Below are 21068 nucleotides of genomic sequence, written 5' to 3' on the forward strand. Positions count from 1 at the left end.
CCTTCTCGGCTCACCCTCGCATGCTTCCCCTCGCACCTACAGCATACGGCGCGCGGCCGCGATCTTATCGCACTTATACTTTATACGGAACCTCACGGTGACGCCGACTGTGGAAATTCGCCTGGACTGTCCATATAATTGCTATCGCAGTTACACAAAACTTTTGTCTTAGGCTACAGGCGGAGACTCGCTCGCAAACAAACACAAAGTGAGGCTTCCCCAGGGACATACTTTAGAGGGGGGGGGGGGGGCGCAGGGCCTTATAGAATGGCACTAAAGTCCCAAATGCACGTTACTGCATGTAACGAGGCACCCCTGTTGGTCAGTGTGCATTGTGGAGGGATCGACACCCGTTAAGTCAAGACACTACGCCAGGGCACTGGACGAAAACGCGAACCCACGAGAGATTTTCCTACATTTTGCGATCGGAATGCGGTGCTTAACCGCCACCCGCTCTAGACATACTACTACTGCTACTAGGTAGGTAGGTACAACTTTATTCGACAAAAGGTGTCGTTCAAAGGACATATTACTAGTACTACTACTACTACTCGTGCATACTACTACAACGCCGACTAACCGTACTACTCGAACAGACCTACTACTGTACTATCAAGTCCTTTGACAAAGGGCTCTATTGTGAGTACACAATACGGCAGCGTAACACGATAACAAATACTGCAGACCAGTCGAGTTCAGTTTCCGACTCTCACCGTCGGCGTGACGCGGTGCGCAGCGTAATTTGCATTTATATATTACGCTCTGCAAGTCACGTCACATAAAGCTTGTTATTAAAAAGTTCATTACATTCTGGGGTTTTACGTGCCAATACCACGCTATGATTATGAGGCACGCCGTAGTGGGGGACTCCGGATTAATTTTGAGCACCTGGGGTTCTTTAAAGTGCACCCAACGCATAGCACACGGACGTTTTTTGTATTTCGCGCCCCCATCGAAATGCGGCCACCGTGGCCGGGACTTGATCCCGCGACATCGTGCTTAGCAGCGCAACGCCCAAGTCACTACGCCCCTACTGCAGGTAGATTATTATTATGCCCCGGGGCTATCTGTGATCAAGCTTCGCGGCCAATATATCTCTAGCGCCATCGGTTCATAGGTAACGGTTATGTACTTTAGATCAGTGCTCGTATATGGCGTGCACTTAAGTTTGCTTTTTACTCCGTGGGAGTTCTTACAATCCTTATCGCAAATATATGTTGCTCATACGATCTTTATAGCTCTCAGAGGCGCGAAAGTTGGCCTGCGGGTTACAATTTGCAGCCTTATCTGTTTAATCAAGAGATATCAAAGCACACAGACACGCACGCACGTACGCACGCATACAAGCACACACGCTCTCTCTCAATTCGTGACCTCGCGCCCAAAACAACACAGGTGCCCTTGGACGTCACGGGACGCGAAGGCACGGGAGGCGAACTCAATCCACGTGGGTGTGGCGGTGGTGGCTCGTTCGCGGCATGGCTGACGTCATGGTTTGTTGTGACGCGCAATTAGCGTACGCCCGCGCCCTGCTAGCGCAGCAGCCTTTCCTGTGCGTGGAACGCAAGGCATTCACGAACCGCTGCACACTGTCCCCTCCGTGATGCCGCGCTTATTAAGGTCAGCCCGGGCTCGGGCCAGCTTGGCTAATCTGCTTTGTCTCGCTTCGGCGCGCATTGGTTGCTGTTATAAAGCAAAATTAAGTTGACGAGCTTCTGCTTTTTGTTACCGCAGCTGGGTTGGTGGGCGCGCCGGGTAGATCACGTTTCTCCACTAACTGCGCCACTAGTCCGGGGATATTTCTGAGTTTCCTTAATAAACACTTCTTTCGTCCGTAATTGCAGTGAATATGTGAGCTAATAAAAACAGTTAACCGCACTTTAGCTTTTGTTGTCTTCTTGTCTGCTGACTTATTTTCTTAAGAGGGTTTGAACGCGAGCTTGTTGGTATGAATCCATCGAAGAAAACAGCGCCATGGACAAGGACGAGAAAAGAAGACAGGGCGAGCGCTGACTGCCGACGATCGGTTTTATTGTGCGTGCTCAAATATATACATTGAAAATGAAGGGAAGTTGGGGGAAGTTAAAAGGGGAGATCAAAAAATTCAAGTCGTGCATGGGTCTGAAGACAAAAGCGAACGAATACATCACGATTAGTCCGGGGAAATCGGTACTCCTTGTCGGTGAGGACGAATGAAGGGGCGCTGACGCACGGCGGGCATTTTCTCATGGTTGTTAGGGAAACCAATCTTCTCGGTCCCCATAGTCATCTCGCTTAACATGCGCAGATTTGCTTTAAGCGTGGTTCCACAGATTAGAGAAAGAAACACAGCTTTCGCAATGAAAGTGGTGTGCTCAAGAGCACTATATTTTTACCTAGTTTGTGAATAAACCATTCGTCTGTGTTTTTTCTCGTCGGAAGCTGCCATGGAATTTAAAAGCGAAAGCCAGACTAATTTTCTTGATTCATGGTCCTAATGATCCCCCTAATCCACACTGCTGTTTTCCTGTCTCTTAACGTTAATTAATGCTATCATTTTGTTAAATAGATCGTCGCATGATTTTAGCTTTTACTCAAGCTTATTTTTATTTGCTATGTTTCTGCCCCATAAATAATATATGTACAGGCGGACTGCAATGATTGATCACTTTTAAATTAGGGATAACGGTTAGCTACTGGTATACTGACATAGGCGTGACTTCCATGCGCGCCCCAACCTATTTTTATATCCTTCTCATAATTCAGGACCGCTATGGCTAATTGACATTGGTAATCGTACTCTTGCGCAAGTTTTAGAAGCTCACTGCCAATCACGATTTCTTGTTCTCTTGCCAGGCTATTGAACGTTGAACGTTATATTAATCTTCTGCATCTAGCGTTCACTATAGCCATCACGCAGGACGATGCCGTCTGCACACCGCAGGCTGCTGAGATGTTCTTCGCTGATCCTCATGCCTAATCATTCATAATCTAACAGCTTCGAATATTCTAAGCATGCAGGACATGCATGGGAGAGATTGTGTCTCTTTGTCTGAGACTCTTCTTAATTGGTATTTTCCAGATTTTTTTTTTTTGTGAAGAAGCAAACTAGCTCTGAAATCGTTGTCGATATTACCAGAGATATTCACGAGGGCTTCCTTTGCTCATTAACTACGTGGTCCCTTTACGTATTCTGGCATCAGACGCCTTTCTGTAATCTATGAAGGTCATGTCAAGAGGCTGGCTATACTTCGCAGACGTCTAAATTACCTGATTGATGACGAAAAAAGTAATCCGTTGTTGAATTCCACTTCATATAAGAGCCAGACCTATTCTCTCGGTTCATTGAAGTCAAGCGGTGCCCTGATTCTGTTCAATATCCCCTTAGTGAATCGTACAATACTCAAAGAAAGCCAATATATATATATATATATATATATATGTGTGTGTGTGTGTGTGTGTGTGTGTGTGTTCAGTTCTCGAAAGCCTCCAATCTCTTGGATTAATGTTATTCTGATTTTAAGAATGCCTTCTATTATCCATCTTTGTAAAAGTTTAACAGCCATCCAAAGTAACAATACCTACATTTTATTTTTCTTGTTAAGGGGCGATCCATCTCATGCCCGTTGTATAGCCTGCCCTTGTCTGCTGTCACGACGCAGCCAGAGTGGGGGAATCAAGTTCCTATCGACTTGACTACATTCATCTAACGGCCACCAACTTCCTCTAAGTTTCTGCCGAAGCTTTTTGGGAGCTTCCTTTAGCGCAAGACCTCGTATGACTTGCATAAATGGATAAATGTATGAATAAATGCATAGAAAGAAGGAGACGGCAATGGGCTGTGGGTCCTGAAATGATTTCCGCTTGAGGCATGACTCACGATCGCGCGTGCTGAACAACAGGGTAACAACGACACACTGCTGGGATCATTCGCATTATCTCACGTCCGAGGCGCAATCCGGATCAACAAAAGATGCGGCGAATTGATGACGGGATGACAGAGGAAAAAGCAGAAACGAGGTTTTTTTTCTTCTTTTTTTTTAAATAGGCTGTTCTCGTCTGTCGACTCTCATTGGCTAGCGACTGTTAAGAGAGAGAGAGAGAGAGAGAAAGCACACAGCTGCATACTCCCGTGAACCACCTCCCTGTCGTTTGCCGCCTGCAGCGTAGTTCAGGTTGTACTCTACTTATGTTACCAGAATCATTGCCCTCACAAACTTTTTGTGGTTGCTGCTTCCGATGGTGCGGTCACAATAGGCCCTCGCGCCGGTCCTCTTGTAATGCGTGTGCGCGCTTGTCCAGTCTACCACGCCTATATAACACGGAGTGCAACGTCCTGGCGGAGAACTTTCAACGCGCATAAACGTCCAGCTCGCTCATCAGGGCTTATCATATCTAGCTGCTGTGTTTGCTTCGGCTGTTTCCCGTTATGCGTATACATGCGCCTATGCGCATATGGATTATGCGTATGTAGTAGGTTGGCCCGAGGTGACGAGAGCGGACGCCTTTCGGCCCCTGTAAGTAGTTACTCTGGTAGAGGGGATGTGCTATCACCTCGTTCTATTTCTTATCCCGAAAGGGAGGGAAAAGCTTCGAATACCTTCTCTTCACAGTTTTTCTGTGCCCGTTCCTTGCATTGACCTCATAAGCTTTCTGGGAACCCTTACATGCACTTCCTCGTGCGCTGTATAAGAAGCTCGCATTTGTCCGGGGCACCTTTCGCACTCTGTTTGCTAACATCGCTTTTCGCGGAAGACTGCTCGTTATCTATGTATTTATATTCCCTTTGAGCGTACTGCTGCGTAAAGAGGGCTCAGTTTCATCTAGCGCGGATACCCACCGCCGCCGTCAGGGGAGTCGTTCGGTTTTATTTTACGCTCAACCGTCAAATGGGCTGCCTAGCTTTTGAGCCGCGTCTCGCCTTATTGCCCGAATTTTTATTTTGCACTTTGAACGAGCGCGCGCCGCGCCGTGTTTATGGGCGGGTCATATCGGAGCCCGTAAAATTATCTCAAAGACCGGAGAGGTCGTCCGTGCATCACAAGTGTGCTTCCTTCCTCTCCCCTCCCTCCTCGTCAGCTACTTGTGTTTCATTTTTTTCTTATTATAATTATTTCCCCCTTTTTTGCCTTTTTTGTTTTTGGTGCATTCTCTGGAAAATAAGTCGTTCGAAATCATTGTCGCCAGAAGAGTCCGACGCCGCCTTCTTGAGCCAACTTTATCGTCCAGTTATTACGCAACCGAGGAAGACCACTTCGCGTAACACCGGCTGTGGATGTTTTAGGATGGCCTCAGAGGCGTGTAGTATACGGTGACACACCAGCAAAGCTGCTGCATAAAGACCAGAGCTATGTGGAAGACGTGGTTGTAGCCATATATTCTAGGTTATGAGGACTACTGGAACACCAGTCCTGCACAACTAATGAAGAATACATCAAGCGCAATGGAAACTGTAAGCGATCGATCGCAATTTTTGTTATTTACTGGTAACATGCGGGAAAAGTGACTACCCAACTGAAACGCTATACCCAATATAGTTAACTAACCAATAGAATTTCCTGTTGCATGTCTGAGCTTGCTGTAGTGACTGGAGTACGCAATTCATAATGCATTGCAAGCTTTCCTGCGCAAGCAAACGCTTTTGCTAGACAGTTCACCTGCTCATCTCTCGCAGTACAGTTACGTGGAAACGTACGCCGTGTGAGTTACTGCACTCCGCAGGGGACTGAATTTTACCTTCGAATGAATGTAGGCAGATCGTCGCACCAAATGCCTAGATGGGCGTTCATCCTGTCTTTTGCTTCATTTTCTTTTTTTTTTGAATTTCCTGTCGGAATTCATACCCCAAGTCGTGTGTACGGCAGAGGTCCGGTCACTTTTCTTCAAGAAGGTTGTATAATGAAACTGTCTGGTCGTCTGGTCGAATGCTTGCTCTCTCTGTAGTATAAAGCTTGATGCGCTCTCTTCTGAATAAATATTTGGGCTGTGCGCTTCATCAAACATCAGTAAAAAAATAAATAAAAATTAATTATTTCGAAGCAGACGTCGGCGGTTTCTTATGGCCGCATTTCGATGGGGGCAATATAATGCAGAAAACACCCGTGTACTTAGATTTAGGTGCACGTTAAAGAACCTCAGGTGGTTAAAATTAATCCGCAGTCCCCCACTACGGCGTGCCTCATAATCAGATGGTGGTTTTGGCACGCGAAACCCCATAATTTAATTTGACTTTTCATTCGAATAGTAGTATATATACTAAAGAATGTCTATGGACTCTTCTTTTTTTTTTTTACCTTTTGCGTCTCCACTTTCTCTTTACTTTGGCCGTAACAAACAATGTGACCTTGGCCTGCTTGATTAAGAACGCAATAATAAGATGGATGCTCACTGTCTCGTCAGCGTTAATAAATCTTAATGCTGAACTTCGTTGCTATGGCCTTCTGTTCCATCATCTGAAAAATTATTCACTTTTCTATATGGGTAAATTATACGCACGCACGCACGCGCGGAAAGTCCCAAATGGCACCGGACATTTCCAATAGTGCAACTATCTCATTTGTTTAATCACCTTCGCTCTCCTGTGCCATTAGGCTTCTACGCCGAACTAGAAGGCTGGATAAATACGAACGTTCCAATGTAGAGCTCTCTACAGTTTGCTTCTGATCTCAAATATCTGGCACGAACGAGAACTCGCCTCTTCGTTCTTCCCACACGAGTATCGAAGTTCGGGCAATTAGGAAAGGGCCCGCGCGTGCGTGGCGACTTCATTTCGCAGATTCCGTATCATGCTTTGCGGCTTTGCGTTGCTTGCAAAAAAAAACTTTCTTGGACGAGCCTTTCTCGGATATACACCGGGAGCCGAAGCTGGGCGGTTCAAAATGACGCGAAGACAAACATTTGCATCGACATTAAAAGACTCCCGAGGCAGCACCAGATGCGCGACCCCGATTACAATGCTAAGCGCGTGGCGGCTGCGCTTATAGAGAGTCCCAACGGGGGCCCCACGTGGTTCATTGCAGCATAGGAACCAGCACGTGGTGATAGGGAGATTATTTTTCCTTTTTTTGCTATGTGCAGCTTGGTGAACCCGATTCGTTATGTTTCCAATAGCGACTACTGCTCTTTTTTTTTTTTTGAACAATGGTAAGTTCATTTTGTCGCACAGCCGGTGGAGTTAGATTTAATATTCTTCCAATATCTACTCGCATCCAATTTATCTTTCTTTATCCTGTAAACCTGGCATTCCATACGCATTTTCCGTGTCAGCGGATTTGACGTAGGTCGCAACACGCCGTTGGGTCCCCTTCGTCTTTACGTTCGCTGTTTCCGCTCCTTCGTTGTTGCGAGAGTGTGGCGATGCAAATTGCTCAAAGAGGCGCTGCACGCGAACTGGCAAAGTCAGGAAGAAGTTGTCTGTGGAATTGGCGCAACGAAGGAAACGCTCAGATAAAGGGAGAAGCGCGCACCTGCTGCCGGAAGAGCGTTCAACGAAAGCGCCCTAATCTCGGGCAGCCTTTTTATATATCAACCTCTATGTTGATATATTTTATACTATGCATTATGTGTACATATACAGCATTGCTAACGGGTTAAGGGGAAATTACACAAGTATGTGTCAAAGCTGAAACAGAGAAGGAGGCGAGAGGCGTCATCATTTGCTTAACAGTCTGCTTTTTATAGAGTCGAATCCGAATATACCGAACCCACATATAACGAATTATTGTGTATAACGAACTGCAGTAAAATCTCCTTGAAAATGTTTGTGTATAAAATTTTTATTTTATATATCGAATTATCTATACATCGAACTTATTGTGGTACCCTTCAGATTCTACATATCCGGGTTCGATTGTAGTTGTATATTTATTTATTATTGTATTTTTATATTGTCATTTTTTGTCTTATTTTCTTGGTTCACGTCAGCGAGACGACACGGAATACTACTTTCCTTAGTTCTTCTTTTTGTCTTTTTTTCCCTTTTTTTTCTTCTATGCCCACTGTTCTTTTCACTGAAATTATTAGCTTCCCCAAATTCTCGATTACAGTAATATTTTGTCTCACATCATTTGATGCATTTTCGATAACTTTGCTTTGGCTAGTCTGACTGCTCAATTGCGTACAATTCTTGTTCCTTGGCTGTACTCATTTTTTCATGTTTTCTTTTCTTTCCTTAAACTAATTATTTCTCTTACGCTTCCTCCGGATGCACGATTGTTGACCTATCCCCTTTCGTAGGTGCGTGCCACAGTTGAGAATAATCCTCATCACGATCGTCGTTTGCAGGAGGAGGAGCCGACTAATAAACGTTCGGCCGAAATAATTAGGACAGCTCAAAGGACCGTAATAGTTGCCTCATCGCCATACAGACAAATTGGAATCGAATACAATGCAAAGCAAAACAGAAACAAGCCAACAAAATTCAGCGGCGATTTAGCGGCAATATGCGAGAGAAATGCGTTAGCATTGCGTAGCACCTCTTTGAGGTCCCGCATCAATGTTCGTCCTGCGGTGGACATAAATGTAGGCTGATGATGATGATGATGATGATGATGATGATGATGATGATGATGATGATCAATGATCAATGATTTAAGCGGCGTTCACAATACTGGAAAGTGTTGTTCAGGAGCTCAGTCGACACACGTCCTTCAGGATCGAAGCATACCACCGCCAGTTGCACTATACAGGGTGTCCCGGGTAACTTGAGCCAAACATAAAAATATGCATATGCCACGTAGCTGGACAGAACCAAGATAATGTAGTTTGCCGTCGCTTGGAGATACTCAGATTACTTTTTTTCTGCATTACCGCCTAATTACATAATTATAGTCTTCATTAATTAATCAACTTCTCAAATGTTATAATTGGATGAAAAAAGTGTCGATGTGAAAATTGTAGAGCAACATGAAAAACTCCCGACACAGCTTTCTGTTGCTCAATACGTGCCACACAAAAGTGCTTTTCCGAACGTGAAAGAAGCCCGCGAATACACGCAAAATTGCCGCTCTATATACTGGCCGCTCGAGGCACTTTGCGCGTATTCGCGGGCTTCTCTCATGCTTGGAAAAGCACTCTTATGCGGCACGTATTGAACATATACACTCACATACACGCTCTTCTCAGCTCTCCCATTCCCTCTCAACCTCTACCCCGGGATCGGCTTCCCACTCTTCACACACATACACTGTTTTTGCCATTTTGCCACTCCTAACGCATTAAACTAAGAGGAGGGGTTTATGGGAGGCTCACGCGACGAGTGGTGTCGGATGGAGTGTGCCGACGGGCGCAATGACGGGGAAGAGCACCACTTTGATTTATTTCAAAGGTATTTCAAAGGTATTACAAGCACAGACGGCCCTGCCGGCGGTAAACTTATTATTCCTTTGCCCTTTACTTCCCCCTTTTTGGGGGGTCCCATCGATGGGCTGCTCCCCTATATATTTGGGCACGTTCCGAGTGGCCAGTGATGCGACGTTCTTTCGACTCTGCAGCTGATGCTTTGCTATCCTCGGGAATTCGCATGAAAAGGCGGAACTTTCGCCTCACGTTTCTTGCTTTCTTCGAAATTCACCTCCACTTCCCAGCTCAAACGTAGTTTTCCGTTTCTGCGACGACTCCATCCTTTTTTTTACGCTCGCCATAGACGCTTCGACCCAACGTCCCGTGAAGCGAGCAAGAACTAAAAGCTCGCGGAATGTGCCAAAAGTCAAAGGCAAGTTTACGGGAGGCGTATTTCCATCGGTAGACGCATACGGATGCTCTTTCTTTAGCACACGGCAGTTCGCGGCAACCCGGATATTTCTCACTCGACGCTGAATGGAAGAATATGACTGGATAACAAACAAAAATGTTAAGATTTAGTGCCGCAGAGTTCCTGGAGCAAGCTTTCAGTCTGATAAGCTGCAGGCTGCATCAAAAAATATTTCTCTGGCCTTTCTCTGTCAGTTTAGTCCCGGTAGCTTATACTTCGCGCGTCTGGCGTGCGCCATTCATTCGAATGCTACGGTTTTGCGGTGGTAGCTAGACTGCACATATTTCTTTCCTAGTATCTTTGTATTTACGCAAGTTGTACGAGCCACGTTTTTTAATTAGCATCCTGAAATTTGGACTGTGCAAGTTAATGTGATCGACAACTGAAAGCAAAGTATTCCGAAGAAAGAAAACTTATTGGCGATAGAAAACATAAGGGCGATCCTGGATTTTTGCATATTTAACAAAGTTCTATCTTTTTCTTAATCAGTGCACATACACATGTATCAATTTGTGAAAGTCTCGATTATATTTTACTCAACTGTGATTTTTTATTCTTAGCTAAGGTATTATTCATGTGCTTTGACTGCGATATTTACAGTGGTTCAGGAATCGTGTAAGGCGTGCTGATTTTTCTTGTGGGTGTGTTTTAATGAGCTGTTTAAAATGTTTTAATGTTGTCCTGTTAATATGGTTGTATTAAGTTCTTTTTCATTTATGATAAATGTACTTAAAATATACGTGTTTGTATCACTGCTGCTAACTTCGATGTTCGAACTCGAATCTGCCAGCTTGCTTTCTGCCGAATGGTTGTTTGTTTTTACCACTTAGGGTCTTTTGGGCCGCGTCGAGCTATTTACGTAGGTATTATACCAAAAAAGACCATGAATCGCATTTCTGTGGACAAAGAGACCAAAAGAAAGTGAAAGAAAGAACCTGTATGATTTAATTTAATTATTGAAACTAATCTAGAAAAAATTCCACGGAGTACGCTGTGACCAAAGTTTAAGCGTACGTTCCCCTCCGGATATTATTTCTCTGGTCCTATCTAGTTGGCGTGGTTGCTCGCCGCCGCCAACAGAGTGAAGACTACGTGATGCTCACCGGCATTGTCTGCTAGATGTGCGGCGCAGCACAAAAAGTCCGCACCTAGCGGTTCCGACTTCGGCGATCATACAGCTGATATGCTACAGCAGCACCGCATTTCTACGTAAAAGCCTCACCGACGTGGCTGCCTGCTCCGCCCACGAAAGCACCCGAGTGGTTCCAATTACTTTGTCAGAGCGAACGATACATAAAAATATCGTTTACTTGCTCGCACCCCAGCGCAAGCTTTCTGGTGTTCTCCTAGCGTCTACGCTACTTGCTCAGCAACACTCATCAACATCAAAGTTTCCCTAAATTCTGCATCCCTACTTATTGTGCCCTCCCCACGCAGCTGCACTTCCCTTTCACCGGGTGGCTGAAGAGCTGGCGGCGCCGATCGCGTCCGTCGGGATTTTCCACCGCCTAGGCGAGCCATGCAATCCCCCTCTTCCCTAATGCCTTCCTCGCTTCCCCAGCCTCCGCTTCCGTGCTGCGCCCTTCCCTTCCGGCTGCAGCAGCGGCGCCGGGGCTCTGACCTTGGCGGCCCGCGGCCCGGGCACCGAAACGCGGGCTCAAGGTTCGGCGCTTGAAGCGCCACAGGCACCGCGCCGGCACCCCGTCTCCTGGGTCGTCCTTGGTGGAACAGATCGCCGCCGCCGGTTATTTCCCTGATATTTTGTGCTTCCGTGCCGCTTCTGCACTGATCAGAGAGGCACCCGTTATTTAGGGATGCGGTGAAACCTGATTATTGCAAAGGAGAACATAAATGCAACAGCGAGGTGTTGCGAGCATTGCATCGCCCCCCAATTATTTTCTTCGTTTTTTACCCCGTTTTTCATGGTAGTGCAATTTTGCAGTTCAGTCCCTCTCAGGGCTAACCAGACCTTTTTTTTTTGTCCCACTTATTTTTCGTAGGCTTCTGAGACCTGAAGGCAGCTCAGACAATTAATCACTTTTCAAGTCAGTTGTTATTACCGACTAGTAGGTTACGAACACACCAGGAGGTAATCGCAGCATACCGTCTTTCGTACAAATATTATGGTTAGACGCTGAAAGCAACATATCCACGTATACGTGGACAGTAACCGTTTACACGTGTTTATGATGGTAAGAACAACTCTCGCTTTGCATAAACGTGGAAGTGACGACGTCGCATCGTGTGGTGAGTTTGCATGCTGGTTGTTCTTCGCCGCATTTTTATGTCATCTCGGCGTATTCGAAACGCATTTTCCACGCGTTTCTAGTCGTAGTTCACGACACAACAGTCAAGATCAAATTATTGTCAATCTTCACGAGCTTTGATGTAAATAGTATGAAGAAATCACTTCCTCGCATTTCAGGGTGTGTATGAAATTTATATCAGGGAGGAATATTTTAGCCAATGGCTTGCGCGGTAATTTTGAAAGGGATGGAGACAATCCGCAATATATTCTGCAAGAGGTCTCTGGACCCCTTATATACTGCATCCATTAGCCAGCATGGCTTCAGCGTAACAACTGCAAGCATGCTGTGTCACAAGGCTACGGATGAAACAGAAAGACAGCTTGCACTACCGAAGTAAAGATGACGCGAAGCAGAAGAAACTAGTGGTGAGCGAATATCATTTTCTCGAATACAAATCGAATACGAATAGTAGGTATCGAATTTTGAATCGAATATAGAATAGTCAGCCGCAGACACATATGTTTACAGCAGAAGTAATAATTTCGGTATAATTAGGTACCATGCTTGTACTGAGTAGTGCAAAAGTGACAGCTAACTACCAGACACAAAGGTTTAGATTTAAACAAAAGATCATTAGATTAACTGCATGAGTAGCCTCTCCCCGACATTATAGCTTGGTTGCAAACAAGCCCTCCAAGAAAAACTGGCTGCTGTGTGACTAAACTTTCCAAAAAAGGCTAAATAAATGCCATTGCCGAAAACAAAAGCTTAAAAAGTGCGCAAAAAGAGAAAGCAGCTATTTAAGGACTTGCATATCGGCGGCACATGTTAAAAAAAAAAAAAGAAACGTTGCAAGGAAGAGACTAGGCTGGTTGTAGCGCAAAAGATAAAACTGCTGCACAGCGACACTTCAAACCACACCAAATGACAGAGTGCAAGCACAGATTGTCCTGTAGGGCTCCACCACAGAACCGTAAACAAAGCGTGTACTGCCCATTTTGTTTCTACATTTCTTCGAAACTTTTCGTCGTTTCTCGCACTTCTGATCATTTGCGATTCTTTCTTTAGCAGACAGAGAGCATAAGCTAGGCTTGAACAGCCGGTAGTTGCGAAATATTTGGTTAGTTTTGAGTATCCGGATGTACCTATTAGTTCGCTTTCGAATACAAATAGAATATTGTACATTTACTATTCGTATTCGAAACTTCGATTATTCGCCCATGCGTAGAAGAACCTAATCGGACCAACAGGATAATAGTGTAATACAATAGTAAGCAGACTTGAACGATTGCTCAGGCGATGAATGGCATGCGGTCTTTCACAGCGGGCTCAGTTGTCGAGAACTCTGTGCGATGCACACAACATGCACAGACGCCGCCACTCTCGGAGTCAGTGTGGGGCCCCCAAACCTTGCGCAAGTTACCGAGCACGAATTTCGCGTGGCAGTCCTGCAGTGAGTGAGCTCGGCTTTAAAGTGCGCAGTGTCGCAGGGAATTGAATTCGAATCCCCGTGGCTCCATGTTGGGTGGTTCTGTCTTAAGCGCGTAAGAGCTTATTTGGCTATCCCCGGCGGGCTTTGCCTGTATTCGTACGCAACACCTAACCTGTTGCAGCTACTTAAGTGCTGCTCTTGCGTTACTCTTGTGAAACCGTAGAGTATCATGCGCTCCTCTATTAGCAGCTCTGTGCGACGCCCGTGAACCGACTATGTAGGTGCGCATGCAGGTATTAATGACGCAATTTAATGTTTCATTGTGCAGCACAAGAACACGCCTCCTCATTGTCACTGACACGCAGCGGTTCGAAAATGCCGCAGTAGATAGCTGGGATTCAGGCTAAATTTGCAGCGCGAGCAATGCAGTGGTGATGGCGGACGCAGCTTTATTTTTGTTGAGCCCTATGGTGAAGATGAAGATGACGATGAGCTTTACGACGACGGCGGCAGGTTGTCGTCCTCGTCAGCCTAATGGAAAGGACGAACAAGGCAGTGACCCAGTTCAGAGCTAAATGTTTATTTCATTTTTTATTGCATTCAGGATTTTCACATTACGGGGGGCGGGGGCACAGAAACACACAGTAGAGAAAATGCAAGGGCGCTATAACGTAAAATGATTCCAAGCTGTTTTGATTCCAAACTCCTGACGTCAAATTTACGTGATCACAGACGCAAACATCGGGCGGTGACCCGCAGCGTTGTCTGAACAGCCCAATTAAACACTCTCCTCGTTTATAGGAGGTCACCTTTGTTCGCTTTCAAAATCAATAACATTGTCTACACTCAGCGGTTTTTCTTATCTAATTCGCTGACAAGAGTCGAGGAGCACGCATAGTAGAGAGGGTTTCGATGAGGCCGAGCCAGCACAGTGAAAATAGATAACCGCATGAAGAGGGTGGTGCCGGCTTCGCTGATTGGTCCGCTTTGCCTTACTTAGCTTGCGGTGGCTGGTCGAAAATCGCGGTGGCGTGCAACGGCAGGATAATAATGCCGCTAAAACGGATCCTCAGCAAGGAAGAGTTGGCAGAGCGATGTCGTATGCATGCCGAAAGGGCTCGATAACGTTTTACTGCCACGCAAAAAGGTTTATCATGCGCAAATAAATACATGCTCACAGGCAGGTGCGAGCAGCGAGGGCTTGACCGATCGGCGGGCAGCCATCTTCTATTCCTTTCGGAACGGGGCAGTCTGTGGCTATTCAGAAAATTTTTCAGTTTTGTTCCGCATAATAATGCATTTTTTTCGCGTACACGTCACTTTGACATGAGGAGTTTTCGCGGTTTTGGGAGGCCGCGTGACAGACAGGCGAAGTGGACGTAGCCAGTAAACATTGGACCAATAGCAGAGGGCTAATCGTGAAAAGGCGTCGAATCAGGAATGATTATTTTTCTTTTGTGCGGTTTAATCATGCATTATCAGTGTGTACACGTTATATCAGATGGGGAGCTTTCGTTTTTTTTTTTTTTGCCTTTTCCCATTAAAGTTTACTCTCTCTCTCTCTCTTTCTCTCGCGGTTTTTGTGACGTCGCGTGACAGACAGGTGAAGTTGGGAGTGGCCCGAAAATGTTTTGACCAACCGTAGAGGCTGATTGCAGCAATTGGAATCAAAACAGTTTGGAATCATTTTACGTTATAGCGCCCCAACATCTGTAGTGCCAGCAGGCGAAACTACATCAATTAGGTGAACAACCAAAACAGGTGGAACAAGAAAGCACAATGATGATGGTAACACGGATAGACAAGGTCAAAATGTGTCGATCTTCGATAGGTACAGGAACTTCGGACTTGCAAAATATTAACGTGTATAATCAGCACAAGCCACAATCATAACCACAGCAGCGATATAGAAACAACTTGAGGCAGGAAACAAAAAAATGTAAGTACAATAATTTATACTGGCACTCAGAGTCAAGCAAGAGAAACACAAAACGCAATATAATTCAACATGTATACAACACTACTGGAAGGAACGAACAACGACTCAGTAAAAAAAAAAAAAAAAAAATGTGGGCGTGTGGGAGATGAAAGCCTTGGGTCCTAGACTGCTGTCACCGCAAAAGGTAATACGTAGCATTAAGAAAATTCTGCGGAAGGGTAGGTGGCGTTTGCACGAAGGTCATTGCACTCGGCCCTCGCCGATGCACCCGGTGTGACCGGAATTCGAATTATATTTATTTTTCTCCGCAGAAAAATGTCATCGCAGCTCCACCAGGGCATTCGGCTTGCACTTCTACTCGGCACAGTGTCGCATCCAGAATTCACTGCATTTGTGGCGTAGAAGCCACGACATATTGTTACTGTTAATGAATGGCACGCAAACTCAAGTTAAGCATGGTAAAAAAAAAACTAAAAAAATAATTAAAAAAAACTAATAGACATTCTCTAACGAATGCGGCACTACGACCTCGCTTTCAGCGAGTGAAACGCATTGCGCGCAGAGGTTCACGAATCAGTTAAACTGGTCACATTTAACCTCACGCAGTCACGACCATTAATTCATCGTCGACCCACTTACGAAATAATCTTTCGTCAGTCGATTATGCGCTTCCTTGCAATGCACCCATGCCGCGTAACGAACCAGCCAGCTCTTTTAACGAGGCGGTACCGACTCCCGCTATATACTTAACGTGGACGTGTGACCGCCGATAGTCTGCGAGGGAGAGATACAATCAGTAGGAGGCATAAATTGCACGCCTGTCGTGCACTACAAGAACGAAAGACACAAGTGTATAGGCATAATTAAAGACCGCGATGAACACGAAAAAAATGTCACCCTTTCAAAGAGCAACGTCGGTCACAGCTGACCAGGACAGCTTTTGAAATTCAGCGAGTCGCGCTGCCCGCTTGATCCTCCGAAACCGCGAGCCGCGCGGAGTAATCCTACATAGGCTGCTCTATGCACGCGAGCAAATGACGGGCGCGGTTCGTAATCTGCGCCGTCCGCCCCAGCTCCGCTTCTGCGGCCTGTTTTAGGAGCGAATAATGAACATTCGATCCGCGGCAGCGGGGCGGATGTGACTCTCCGCCAGTCAACGCGATCTTTCTTTTTCTCGTCAGCTTTTCGCGGCGAGGATTGACCCGCACGATGAAGAAGAGGAAGGACGAATGGGGTCTGCGATCGGCATCTCACATCTCGATGCCCTCTCTCCCTCATGCATTTCTGGCCAGCGGTACGGAAGGCCTGCACTGATGGAGGAAACGGGCACGCACTCCCACTAACGTCTGTCTGCGGGGCAAATCTCGTCTCCTTGATTGGTGCGGCTGTAATTCGTTTGGATACGTGTCTCGTGTAATGCTTTCATATACAGTAAAAAAAAAGTATTTGCTCATTGACGTCGCGCTAATAACCGGGAAAGGATATTCGCGTATACGAATGAGACGAAGTCGATAATTCCTGATATAACCGCATTGGGGGGATACACTACACGTTCATACCGTACTTGCTCGGAAACTGGTGGAACACATTCTGCCCGCGAGACATGTTTAGCAGCCGAGGGCCCGTATCTAAAAACGTTTTTACTCTAGAACTGTTTGTAAGAGCAGCTGCAGGCCAATCATCCGGTTGAACATCTTACCAGCGATGGTAGCCGGCCAATGGCTGATAACACTTACTAACAAGAAGGTTTGTGAATGCGGCCCCAGGTGCTTAATGTGTATTTTTGTTCCCACAGCTGCTGCCTATATGAAAATGGTACTTCTGAAGCTTTACAAATCATCCAGTTTCGGTCACATTGGAGATGAGCTTAATTTAGAGACGCCAGGTGTTCACGTAAGCGTACAACACGCTATTGATCTGCCGGCACTGCCGTCTATTTGCTAACCAAGGAAGGAAATGTAGGCCCTTGCGGCAACCTTTCGCGATCGACCGCACGCTCAGTCCATTCACTATAGACCGCTTTATTTTCTTCTATAGTGAATGACCACTTCTCCTACCATTCGACTATATGTTTATGTTCTCGTACGCAAGATACGCAAGAGCAATGAGAGGTACCTAAACAAACATTCTCTTTAATGTCATTTGTGTGTTAATGAGGCAAATGAGGTTGTCCGTTAATACCGCCTTCGGTATTGCCTTTTATGCTATATACAGGGCCGACGCTTATATCTTTGTTTAGTTGGCGAGGTTATATCCACTCGCTGCTAGCAACACCCATCGATACTAAAGCAGCCCGCCAATCTGCGGTCCGCAGAACACGAGACTAGAGGGAATCGCAATGCGAGGTTCCTTTCCCGGAAATGTCGATGCGGCTATCACGAGGAACCCAAGTACTTGTGAGAAGGCTGGCCACAGATACAACGATGTCGCCCCTCAAGAGACATCTCTTTCTTGGTGACGAGCCAAACGAAGGGATGTGCCCAACATGCCAGCAGCAAGCCGATACAAGACATGTGACGTGGGATTGTCATAGACACGAGGCAATCCACAAACGCAGCCTCAACGAAACGCCTGGAGATATTGAGCCAGTCACATTGGATGATTGGATTCGACCTCGCCACATCAATCAGGAAGATACTTCTCAAGTGTGGGCGAAGCTTCCCGAACTCGTCTACGATGAAGACGGACCAGGCCATCGTGTCCTTGGGAACCGCCCACTAAGTCGCGAACAGCCAAGGCCCCCCGCAGAGGGCATTCACACACGCTTGATGCTTAAGGCAATCGGAGCGTTCTTGTTCTTTTTGTCGTTTTTAAAACAAAGTCGTTACAAAACAAATCGAGTCCCTCCCACCTTCTCTACCCTCCTCTATAAACAGCATCAAGAAAATAACATCATACCCCGAGCTTTCTTCTGCGCATCATTTGAAGACATCATTCGACACATACGTACTCACTTCGCATAATAGATGGGGACAGAGGCTTGATGGTAGCCAGTTTGAGCGGACATGTAAGCTTACGTTTGTCTTTTTTTGTTGTTTGTAGTTATATCAGTGCGTATGACTGGCAAATGTCATGGCTGTTCAGTCGTGTCCCTTCCAGTCACGTTACAATTGTCTGTCCCCGCTCCGATGACATCACTTGCTGCCACGACTATAGGAGGCAGCCGATGTCTAGAAGTTCGTTGGGAATTTTCCCCTGGGAAGCAGTCACGAAAGTGGAACTTGCGCGAAGGCCATTTCGGGATAGCGGTCGAATTATACCGCAGTACGCCAATGACATGCACGAAGCCTGTGTGCAAACGATCTGCTCCTTCCCGCCGTCGTCCATATATCTAGCGTATTTAATTTTGACATTTTTAATTTGATTTATTTTGTTGCTTCCCTTTCAGTGACGTTTGCAGATTTTCTCGGAATACTTCTAGGGAATGTGCGTCACCGAGAGCCCGTATCCAAACTGACTGCAGCGTCTCTCTCTGGCGCTGCCACGCGAAGCGCGAACAACGGCCGCAGCACCCGGTCGCCAGCCGTTCCCCAGCGGCGTCAGTCTCCGGCGGCGCGTGTCACTCGCATGTCTTTCCGATCGTTTCTGGTTTCGCTTGTCTTCTTCCTCTCACCCCCCCTCCTCTGCACTCGTTGCTGTAACACGTGTCTCTCTGACAGCCCGCACATCCGCTCGAGGCCCGAAAAACCGGCGCGTGGCTCCCGCTGCAGCGTGGCTCGTTAGGGAGTAGCCCGCTGTGACGGCTTCCTCGCGGTATCGCACGCGGGCGCGCATGCGCGTTTCATTCGAATGCGACGGCCGTTCGGCCATTTCGCCACGTATACCTACCTACATGATGCAGGGCGTCATTTGCCGCTACAGCGCTATTCGCACAGGCCGCCTGGACCGCGCAGGGCCGGCCATATATCCGCGCCATGACGTTAAACGCCCGGCATGTCCAAACTGCGGGGGCGTACGGATGGATATGCGATGAGCGACGTGATGTTCCTATGAATCGGTCGCACGCATTGCACTGGGCACGAACGGGAGGAGGCAGGGGGGGGGCAAAGGAGGGGTCGAAGGGCGGGAGGTGCAGTGGAAGAGGCGCGGAAATGGGGCTCGAGATGTGTTCGGCAATCCACCCACGGTGTGGTTCGTCGTCATGTTCTCGACGCTTTCGAGCTTAGCGGCGCCTCGCTATAGGCCTGCACGATTCCTTGATGTGCCGCGTTTCCGGCCTTTTTGTGCTTGTCGCGCACGAGCACGCTCTCGCCTTGATGTGGCCTGGCCGACACCGCTAATGTTCCGGCCCCGAACACGTGTCATGTGTGCGCGTTATAGGGGAGGAGGGAGAGACAGGAGAAACACACAGCGGGAGGGGGGGGGGGGGGGGGGATCCCGGTGTCTCGTAGTGCGACTGCGGACGTGAGTCAGCGGGATTCTCGTGTTAACGCCTGCGTTTGGCTTGCGGTCTGCAGCGGAAGCATGGCGGTGGTTCGGCGAACGAGCAGCGTTTGTCAAGCGGCGTCCATAGGATCAAAGTGACATCTGTTGGTAGCGATCGACCCTCGGCCTTTGCCACGGACCGCCAAACGGTCAGAAGCTTACTGTTAGGGAGACGCCCGTCATGGAGGGACGATATTTTCTGCTTGGAATCCCCCACGCTGTTAACATGCTTCGCTCGAAACTGCGCAGCCCAGTCAAAGCCGTGGTGGCGGTGCTAGCCAAGGAAGAACGGAATTCGCGTAACACAGTGCACTTCATGATTGTTCGGAATCGGCCAACGCGATTGGCGGCGCTGTCACCTTTTACCTAAAAATGGCTGTTGAACGAGAACGGCTCTGCGGAAACAAAGACCTGAATTCACAAAGCTTCTCGTTTCTTTGCCATTGGCCGGCCGCCTTTGATATCGGCTCATACGAATATTTCTAGCGTAAGAACTTCTTGAAAATGCGGGTTAAGAAGCGCTTGGTTTGTACAGGTACGACTTCAATAGACTCTACATTGCATGAAGACGGAGTTTGCAGGCGTGTGACTTACCGTCATGGATTGCTGTTATGCGCTCAGATAATTGAGAATCTGCCCATATATAGTTGGTTTACGATAGCTCTACTTTCACAACGTCATACGTATACGATGTGTAAAACAGGTCATAACATATGGTGTACATTATGCGCATAGGTCTCAACCTGTATATTGTGCCACGGTACGGTAGGAAAGCTATAACCTAAGGATTCCTTAGATTGGCTCTATTCCGTTCCTTTCTTATCAGCCATCGCTCACGATCGGCCGATGCTGCTGGTAGCATAGGCGCTGCGTTAATGTTACTGATGCAGAACCAAGAGAATTGGAATAAAATTGGCAAGTTATCCCGGCGCAGTTGGCAGTTTAGTATGTACGCCAAATGCTCTTGTTCTTGGAAGCTGTAAGGACAAATGACAGTAGTTAGGCGGATTGAGTGTTACTGTAATTCGCGGTTGTTAGTTACGAGGTGCCAAACAGCAGGAAGGGTTCAAGAAAATGCATTAGCGTGCTCCACTCAGTGCCACCGCCTAAATTTTTGTGTGAAAGGCGCTGAAGCTCCTGCAGAAACAAAAATGTGCCGCAGAATTTGGCAGATTGATGACGTCATCCAGAAAAAGTAATGAAAGATGGACATCTGGTGTTTCCCGTAGCGATTGACGGTCTAAAAATGCAGCACGCTGTGCGTGGTAGCTGATACAGTTGAAGCCCAGAAGA

This window comes from Dermacentor silvarum, chromosome 4 (genome assembly GCF_013339745.2).
Source record: "Dermacentor silvarum isolate Dsil-2018 chromosome 4, BIME_Dsil_1.4, whole genome shotgun sequence".
In the NCBI taxonomy this organism is placed as follows: domain Eukaryota; kingdom Metazoa; phylum Arthropoda; class Arachnida; order Ixodida; family Ixodidae; genus Dermacentor; species Dermacentor silvarum.